This window comes from Saimiri boliviensis, chromosome X (assembly GCF_048565385.1).
Source record: "Saimiri boliviensis isolate mSaiBol1 chromosome X, mSaiBol1.pri, whole genome shotgun sequence".
In the NCBI taxonomy this organism is placed as follows: domain Eukaryota; kingdom Metazoa; phylum Chordata; class Mammalia; order Primates; family Cebidae; genus Saimiri; species Saimiri boliviensis.
In genome coordinates this window covers 102,284,844-102,293,131 of record NC_133470.1, presented here as the reverse complement: position 1 = coordinate 102,293,131, position 8,288 = coordinate 102,284,844, and positions in this window count along the sequence as shown.

Genomic DNA, 8,288 nt, shown 5'->3' with positions numbered 1-8,288 from the left:
GGTTATGCTGCTGGAGCCATTGTGTGGAATGTGTGCCCTCCGTTTGTTTGTATTCATTGTTCTTCCCCTCCTGGGGCCCACCTCACCCTTCTCATTGTTGCTTACTTCTGAGGACTCCACATCCCACCCCCGCAACAACCGTCAGATTTGGCATTGGGGCTGAGGTCTCATCTTCCAACTGCTTCCTGCTGACCAGGGTGTAGAGTTGACCCTACCTATGGTTGTTGGTCTGTCAGAAGACCCCGTGGGTCATTGTCCCAGATTGTGGGACCTAGGATATTGAATCTTGCTGGAGGAAAGGACTCATCACAGAGTGGGAGTGTGTTAAGGCAACACTGGTGACCAGCTGAATCCCGGGGAGACTCATAAAGGTAGCAGGCATCATTGGGGAGAGACTGATATCCCATTCACAGCATCATGTGAAAGTGAAACTGCTGAATTCTAGAAGATAAAAGTTTGTTTCTTAAGCCAGCTACTGAAAGGGGGGATGGAACACAAAACCATTTGCAGTGTGACTGTTTTTCCTTATTGGAAGCCCATTTAGATAGCCTGAAAGTTAAACTTGGTGAAAAAGTGTTTAAATTTAATTAGACACAGTAGGAGTGTATCCAGAGTTATGAATATAGCAAGCAAATACATTACTCTTAGGAAGATCATGAAAAGTTTTTTGTTATTACATTGATAATTTAGACTTTTTGTTTGAGAAAGAGTCTTGTTCTGTCGCCCAGGCTAGAGTGCAGTGGCTTGATCTCGGTTCACTGCAATCTCTGCCTCCTGGGTTCAAGCAATTCTCCTGCCTCAGCCTCCCGAGTAGCTGGGACTACAGGCACCCGCCACCAAGCCCGGCTAACTTTTTTTGTGTTTTTAGTAGAAATGGGTTTTTGCCATATTAGTCAGGATGGTCTGAAACTCTTGACCTTGTGATCTGCCCACCTCAGCCTCCCAAGTTGCTGGGATAACAGATGTAGGCCACCGTGCCCAGCCAAGAATTTAGACATATTTTTAAAAGCCAAGGGTACAGAATTAAGTTATATTAGAGGAATACATTGCTTAATTCTTTTTGATTTTCAAGATGAAATATTTGAGCATTAGGCCATAACAACAGAACTGGAGGAAAAAGTTACAGGAACTGACAAAAAATAAAGGAGAGTTATTATCTTCAGCCTTCTCCAGGGGAGAAAAAGCTGAAAGCAGCAGGCACAGCGAAAGTTGAACTGAGGTATTATTCTGTGACGCTTTAACTTCTTACAATTTTATTAAGAGCAGATTAATACCTTAAGAAAAGCCGTGGTGGTAAAGGCCTATAATCCCAGCATTTTGAGAGGCCAAGGCAGGAAGATCACCAGGTCTACAGTAGAGACCATCCTGGTAACACGGTGAAACCCCGTCTTTACTAAAAATACAAAAATTAGCCGAGTGTGGTGGTGCACACCTGTAGTCCTAGCTACTTGAGAGGCTGAGGCAGGAGAATGGCTTGAACCCAGGAAGCAGAGATTTCACTGAGCTGAGATAACCCCACTGCACTCCAGCCTGGCAACAGAGGAAGACTCCGTCTCAGAAAAAAAAAAAAAAAAAAAAAAAAGAAGAAGAAGAAAAGAAAAGAAAAAAAGAAATAAAACCTTGTTTTTAACACAGGTAACCAATGTTAGACTATCCTAAATAATTCCCTTTCAATTATAACCAACTTAAACACATACACAATTCTTACATAACTTCTTTGCAAACCTTCTCAGGATTTACACAGACCCATTTATGTCATGGGCTTTCTGACCCGGGCATCAGGACTTTCTGACTTGTCCTGAACATTCCTCTTTCCTAAACAACTAGTCATTTTACTTTAGGACAAAAATTTATCATACAAGGTCCTTTCTTGGCCAGGTGCGGTGGCTCATGCCTGAAATCCGAGCACTTTGGGAGGCTGAGATGGGTGGACCACTTGAGGTCAGGAGTTCAAGACCAGCCTGGCCAAATGTGAGAAGTAAAAAAAGTTTATCTTCAATGTTTCCTTTCTTGTTTAAGAAAAATTCATAAATGTTAGAAATAATAGTTTGGTTTTTTAATTGCATTTTAGGTTTTGGGGTACATTTGAAGAACATGCAAGATTGTTGCATAGGTGCACACATGGCAGTGTGATTTGCTGCCTTCCTCCCCTTCACCTATATCTGGCATTTCTCCCCATGCTATCTCTCCCCAACTCCCCACCCCTCACTGTCCCTCCCCCATTTCCCCCCAACGGACCCCAGTGTGTAGTGCTCCCCTCCCTGTGTCCATGTGTTCTCATTGTTCAACACCCGCCTATGAGTGAGAACATGCGGTGTTTGATTTTCTGCTCTTGTGTCAGTTTGCTGAGAATGATGGTTTCCAGGTTCATCCATGTCCGTTTTAAACACCTTCTTCAGAAGCCCTCTTGCCTTTTTGATAGAAGCCCTATCCTATTTGCTGTTAGACATGATTACAGGCACGTAGTACAATCTATGTCCTCATACTTTAACCAAAATATCTGTGCTGGGCGTGCTCACAGGCATGTCCCAGCTCGCAGCCTGTGTCCCTTCCTCTTTTTTGCTCTCCATTGCCTTTATCTGTTTAGAAAAGTTTCAAGTTATTAGACAATCGGGTTTTAGTTTAGATTATGAGGTCTGGCTCCAGCCAATGGAGATCAGACACAGCAGTAAGGACAACCCCAAATACAGAAGAATTAAATACGTCTGCTTTCCTTTGTTCGTTGTACTCTTGTGGCAAGATTGCTAGTGACAGTATCATTTCTACAGGAAGTAAAAAGAATTGCTTTGCTGAGAGATCCTTTGTCCCAGTACGAATTTTTCTTTGTAGCACCAAAAAGAAAAATTTTATACGTAACACCAGCATAGCATGATGAAACCCTGTCTCTACTAAAAACACAAAAATTAGCCAGGTGTGGTGGTGTGCACCTGTAATCCCAGCTACTCCAGAGGCTGAGGCAGGAGAATCACTTGAACCCAGGAAGCAGAAGTTGCAGTGAACTGAGATCACACCACTGAACTCCAGCCTGGACAGACCCTGTCTCAAAAAAAAGATATTTTCGCATATAAAATTTTTCTTTAAGATCTTCCTTACTAGATGGATGCGGTGGCTCACACCTGTAATCCCAGGACTTTGGGAGGCCGAGGCTGGCGGATCATGAGGTCTGGAGTTCGAGACCAGGCTGCCCAACATGGTGAAACCCCATCTCTACTAAAAATACAAAAAAAAAATTACCTGGGGGTGGTGGTAGGTGCCTGTAGTCCGAGCTACTCAGGAGGCTGAGGCAGGAGAATCACTTGAACCTGGGAGGTGGAGGTTGCAGTGGTCTGAGATCACGCCACTACACTCCAGCTTGGGTGACAGTGCAAGACTCTGTCTCAAAAATAAGCTGGGCATGGTGGCATGCTCCTATAATCCCAGCTATCTGGGTGGCTGAGGTGGGAGAATTGCTTGAACCTGGGAGCTGGAGGTTACAGTGAGAGATCACGTCACTACACTCAGCCTGGGCAACAAAGCCAATATTTCTGGCTTTGGAACCTTTTACTAATGGTAACCTCCTATGTGAAATTAAGAAACCTTAACTAAGGGGATGATTTAAACATGGACGCATGAGGTGTCTCCAAAGAGATGGTAAGCAATTTATAAGATCTAGAATTGCCCCAAAGGTAACTCAGAGAAAAGGAAACTGCAGGACAGGAAATCAGAAGCTGTCCATGGAGGGAAAAGAATCAATACATGGCAAAAGTACCCCAAGTATTAAACCGCAAAGGACTGGCTTTCAAAGTCGGGAATTGAACCCAGGCTGCCACTGTGATAGGACAAAGCCTTAGCAACTGACCTACAACACAAGGTGACTCCTGTTGTTTTTCCAGAAGTTTAGAGCATTTTCAAGCTTGCAAAGGGTTTTAACTGCTCAAGACAATTTTCTAAGACTAGCCATGTTATGATTATGCATCTTCCTTTTAATTTAACCATTTTCTTTTCATGAGGTATTCAATTCCAATAGTGATTCCATCTAAATAAAAGCCTGTTAAAGTCCAGATAGTAATTTTCCAGGTTTTTACCATATAAGCAAAAAGTATTTCCAGAAAGGGGTAGAGAAGGCATCTCCATGACAGGCGGCTTTTTAACTCAAGAAGGAAGTTTATGATTTCACTCGCCACCTCCAGAGTTGCCCTTGGCTTTGTTTTCTTGATGATTCAGGTTTGATTTGGAAGCTAGCCAAAGCAGAGAGCCCCCTTTTCGTTTAAGGCCTGATGATCATCACGGGTTGTGGGATTCTGTCCCAGGAGCCCATTGGCCCTCAGGGCAGTCCGGTTTCCAGTGGCCAAGCTTGTGGTAGGGGGAGCAAGCCATGCGGGTTTTTTTCTTATAGGGCCAGTTTGCCTTCCAGTGGCCTGGCCTTCTGCATTGAAGGCAGTTACCTGGAGGTGTGCAGCTGGAGTACGGGCGGGGGGCTTGCAAAGCAGCCAACATCTGAGGCTGCTTCTTGTCCCTGCGTTTTTCTTTCTCCTTAGCCCTGTTCTTATTCTGCTCTGGGTTATAAAAGACTGAGGAGACAAATTTGAGGATTTTCTGCATAGGGGACATGCTGTATTACAAAAGAAAATTCAATATTTCTTTTTGAAACTCTGGGTTACATTTGTCTCAACGTTTTGGGATGCGACCCAGAGGTGTTTGAAGGAATAGAGAGAGTTTGTCCCACGGCGGGAGTGCAAAACGATGAGCTGCTGGGGGCTAATGTCTGCTGGGGACACCAACCATATTCTCTCAGGTACTCCTGTCAGTACCCACTGCCCTCCACCCCCTGCACCGCCCCCCACTCTCCCCCCGACACCAAGGAAGAGGACTCAACTCACTTCTGCTGAAGGATTCCAGTGCACTTTTTTTTTTTTTTTTTTGAGATGGAGTCTCACTCTGTCCCCTGGGCTGGAGTGCAGTGGCACGACCTTGGCTCACTGCAACCTCTGCCTCCCGGGTTCAAGTGATTCTCCTGCTTCAGCCTCCCGAGTAGGTGGGATTACAGGCATGTACCACCACACCCGGCTGATTTTTATATTTTTAGTAGAGATGGGGTTTTGCCATGTTGGCCAGGCTGGTCTTGAACTCCTGACCTCAGGTGATCTGCCCACCTCTGCCTCCCAAAGTGCTGGGATTTCAGGCGTGAGCCGCTGTGCCCAGCCTCCAGTGCACTTTCTAAAGGGGTATCCCACCTATTAGAAAGGACATCTTGAAGCCGGGCACGGTGGCTCACGCCTATAATCCCAGTACTTTGGGAGGCTGAGGCAGGTGGATCACAAGGTCAAGAGATCAAGATCATCCTGGTCCACATGGTGAAACCCCGTCTCTACTAAAAATACAAAAAAAAAATTAGCTGGGCATGGTGGCACATGCCTGTAATCCCAGCTACTCGGGAGGCTGAGGCAGGAGAATTGCTTGAACCCAGGAGGCGGAGGTTGCGGTGAGCCGAGATCGCACCATTGCACTCCAGCCTGGGTAACAAGAGCAAAATTCCGTCTTCAAAAAAAAAAAAAAAAAAAAAAAAAAAGAAGAACATCTTGGCGCTGGAGACTTTCGCTGGATGATTAACCAGGAACCAGGAAAAAGGGTAAAGGAAGAACTCAGCTTGGTGCCATCCCAGGAGAGAGGACCAGAATGGGGAGACTCACCGCTTTGAGCCAGCTTGAGATCACCTAATTTGGGAACGTCCAGAGCAGGAGGTCTGGCTGTTTTCACAGGAGAATTTAGAGTAAGAAAGAGGGCCTCTGAGCTCCCCAAAACATATGTGCCAATTGCACCACATAGAGATTGCAGAACTTTTCGCCAGGAGGGATAGGAGAGGGTCTTCTTCTCTTCTGGGCAAGGCAGCCAAACCTGTTCACCCAAAATGGCCTTCAGGCCACACCAGAGAATCGCCGTGACCGGTTGCCATCAATTGTCCGAGGGATACTAGAGTTTGTCCCCTGGAAGACTGAAAAGTAAAGCAAACTCTGAACTCTCACTCGATCATGGGGCAGCAGTCAGATGTCTTTCCACTGGGACTTTCTGCTGCACTGGGGAGCAGCCCTGATCACGGACTTTCCATTGTCTCAGGGTTTTGATGCTGTCCACCGAGACATTGGAATTGGAGGAAAGGGAGAGAATAGGGGAGAGGTCCCCAAGTACGGTCCCTATACAGGCCACCAAAATGTTGCAGGTGCGATTGGCCAGTGGTGCAGGTGGTAAAGGAATTTACCAAGACAGTTGTAGGTAAAGAACAGCAGATTTATTAGAGAAGTAGGGAAACATGTTGCAAGGATGCAATGGGCAGCTGCAGAGGAGGAGCTGTCTGCAAAGAGGCAGGGGCTGGAGAGAGCTGGAAGAGCTTCTTGTGGAAAGAAGCCATGCTGCTGGGCCACTTATGGAAGGAGGTAGATGTGTCCTAGGTCTCTCAGAACAATTGTTCATTGTTCTTCTCCACCTGGGGCCCTTTTCTCATTATTGCTTGCATATCTTATCAGAACTCCACAAACTCTGCTAATCCTCACCACTTGAATGACCCTGGGGAAGAGAAGACCATTGCATTGAAATGTAACAGTTATGAAATTGCTTTCAAAATTCAGCAAGAAATAATAATTTTGCTTGCCATTGTCCCATACGAAACTTGCCAAGGCCAATTGTCATTTTATTCTTCATTGCCTATGCTTTCTGCCTGTATAGAATGAGGGATCTGTAAGTACTTTTAGATAGTTTCTTTCAAATTGCCTGTATTTTTCTCCCGGCTAGATTAGAAATAACAACTTCTGTTTTTGAGCAACTTATGCATCTGTTTTTATCTCAAGGTCTCAGCAACCCTTAAGGCCAGCTCCACCTCCTACTCTACGCTCAAAAGAAATTATAATACATTCTTTTGTTCACAATAGCTACTAAACAATCACTTGTTGGCTGCAGCTTGCACTGACCCTAACTCTGAGAAGTCAAACAATTTCCTTGAATCCCTAACTTTGAGGAGCTTAACAATTTAGGAGAAATTCAAGGACAGGCGAGGAGAAGAGTGCTACTTGGGCCATCATTTTCAGGTTTTATTCACATCTTTCTTGCCTGCTAGTTTCTTTTACCTTTCATGTAAATCCCTTGGGAAGGTTTGGGGTGTTTGTGGTTTGTAGATTTGGGTTCGACTTGCATTTGACTTACTCTTGTGTTAACAAAAGGTTACACTGTAGTAGCTTCCAGGTTGCCATGACAACTGGGAAAATAAAGAGCTGATTATCACATGTTTGTTGGTTACCTTTTATAGGTGAAGGCCCGGGACAGACGGCAGCAGACCGGGATATGCAAGTGTCAAGTCTAGATCGAAGAAAACCAGTATCCCAAGATCACGGCATATTTCCCTTGAACCGAAAGAACTGATCAAGAAACACAGCTAGGTTGGTATAATACTGTGTGGGTAGAAATGGGGAGAAGTAAAAGCAATTTCTTTAATGTTGTGTTTGCCATTGTAGCATATAGAATTCTTGGTGTTTTTGTATTACTTATTCCTTTTGATATTCCAATTTGTGTACGTACTATGAGTCCTATTTATACCTTTACAGGTTTGGGGTTCCTGATACTGTTCTTTAGTTAAAGGGAGCTCCTTCTCTTTGATAATAGCTGTAAACTTATTACTATCTTATACATTTAGTTATTTCATACTACTAAATCCTTTTCTTAGAAACATAGTCCCGGCCGGGCGCGGTGGCTCAGGCCTGTAATCCCAGCACTTTGGGAGGCCGAGGCGGGTGGATCACGAGGTCAAGAGATCGAGACTATCTGGTCAACATGGTGAAACCCCGTCTCTACTAAAAAATACAAAATTTAGCTGGGCGTGGTGGCACACGCCTGTAGTCCCAGCTACTCGGGAGGCTGAGGCAGGAGAATTGCCTGAACCCAGGAGACGGAGGTTGCGGTGAGCCGAGATCGCGCCATTGCACTCCAGCCTGGGTAACAAGAGCAAAACTCCATCTCAAAAAAAAAAAAAAAAAAAAAAAAGAAAAAGAAAAAGAAACAGAGTCCCTTGGTCACTCCTTCCTTGTTATTTTATTATACCTATTTTTTTAATTTTTTTTTTTTTTTTAAGACGGGGTTTCACCACGTTGGTCAGGTTGGTCTTGAACTCCTGACCTCAGGTTATCCTCCCGCCTTGGCCCCCAAAGTGCTTGGATTACAGGCGTGAGCCACCATGCCCAGCCTATTTTCTTTTTTTGAGACCAAGTAGTCTCTTTCTGTTGCCCAGGCTAGAGTACATCGGTGCAATCTCAGTTCACTGCAAC